General features: G+C 36.5%; 1 pseudogene; it reads left to right on the top strand.

Annotated features, from left to right (window-relative positions):
* The first annotated feature begins 410 nt into the window (after window positions 1–410).
* On the top strand, window positions 411–806 carry LOC134367434 (large ribosomal subunit protein eL31-like; annotated as a pseudogene).
* The last annotated feature ends 675 nt before the right edge of the window (window positions 807–1,481 follow it).

The raw sequence follows: 1,481 nt of genomic DNA, 5'->3' as shown, positions 1-1,481 counted from the left end.
ATTTTATATATAGAAAACGTTAAAGACTCCACCAAAAATCTATTAGAACTAATAAACAATTTCAGTAAAGTTGCAGGATACTAAGTCCATGTACAAATATGAGTAGCATTTTTATACACCAATAGTAAATTATCTGAAAAAAAAATCAAAAGCAATACCTTTTACAGTAGATACAAAAAAAATCCTAGGAATAAATTTAACAAGGGGAGAATAAGATCTCTACAATAAAAGAAATTGAAGGCACAAATAAATGGAAGATATCCATGTTCACAGATTGGAAGAATCAGTGTCATCAAAGTGTTTATACTACCCAAAGCAATCTACAGATTTGTTGCAATCCTTATCAAAATACCAATGATAGTCTTCACAGAAATAGAAAAACAATTCTAAAATTCATATGGTCACCTTTCTAACTTGGCCCTGGCAGGATGGTGCCTTCAAAGAAGGGTGGAGAGAAGAAGAAAGGCCATTCTGCCATCAACGAGGTGGTGACCTGAGAATACACCATCAATATTCACAAGCGTATCCATGGAGTGGGTTTCAAGAAGTGTGCCCCTCAGGCAGCCAAAGAAATCCGGAAATTTGCCATGAAGGAGATGGGGACTCCAGATGTGTCCATTGACACCAGGCTCAACAAAGCTGTCTGGGCCAAACGAATAAGGAATGGCCTATACCATATCCATGCGTGGTTGCCCAGAAAACATGACAAGGATGAAGATCCACCAAACAAGCCCTATACTTTGGTTACCTATGTACCCGTTACCACTTTCAAAAATCTGCAGACAATCAATGTGGATGAGAACTAACTGCTAATTGTCAAATAAGGTTATAAAACCAAAAAAAAATTCTTATGGAACCACAAAATACCCCAATAGTCAAAGCAATCTTGGGCAAAAAGAACAAAGCTGGAGGCATCATACTACTTGACTTCAAAATATACTACAAAGCTATAGTAACCAAAACAGCATGGTATTGACATAAAAACAAACACATAGACCAATGGAACAGAATTAAAAATCCAAAAATAAACCCGCACATCTACACCAACTGATTTTCCACAGGGTGCCAAGTACACATAATGGGAAAAGGACAGCCTCTTCAATAAATGCTGCTGGAAAAACTGGATATCCACACACAGAAGATTGAAACTAGACCCTTATTTCTCACCATATACAAAAATTATATCAAAATGGATTAAAGACTTAACTGTAAGACTTGCAACTATGAAACTACTAGAAGAAAACATAGGAGAAAAGCTTCATGATGTTGGTCTAGGCCAAGACTTTTTGGATAAAACCTCAAAAGCATGGACAACAAAAGCAAATATAGACAAATGGGATTACACCAAACTAAAAAGCTTCTGCACAGCAAAGTAAACAATCAACAGAGCAAGGAGACAGCCCACAGAATGGGAGAATGTATTTGCAAACCCTACATCTGATGAGAGGTTAATATCCAAAATATATAAGGAACTCAAGTCA

This window comes from Cynocephalus volans, chromosome X (genome assembly GCF_027409185.1).
Source record: "Cynocephalus volans isolate mCynVol1 chromosome X, mCynVol1.pri, whole genome shotgun sequence".
Classification (NCBI taxonomy): domain Eukaryota; kingdom Metazoa; phylum Chordata; class Mammalia; order Dermoptera; family Cynocephalidae; genus Cynocephalus; species Cynocephalus volans.
Note: the sequence above shows the minus strand (reverse complement) of the source record. Positions and strands in the feature narration are given on the sequence as shown.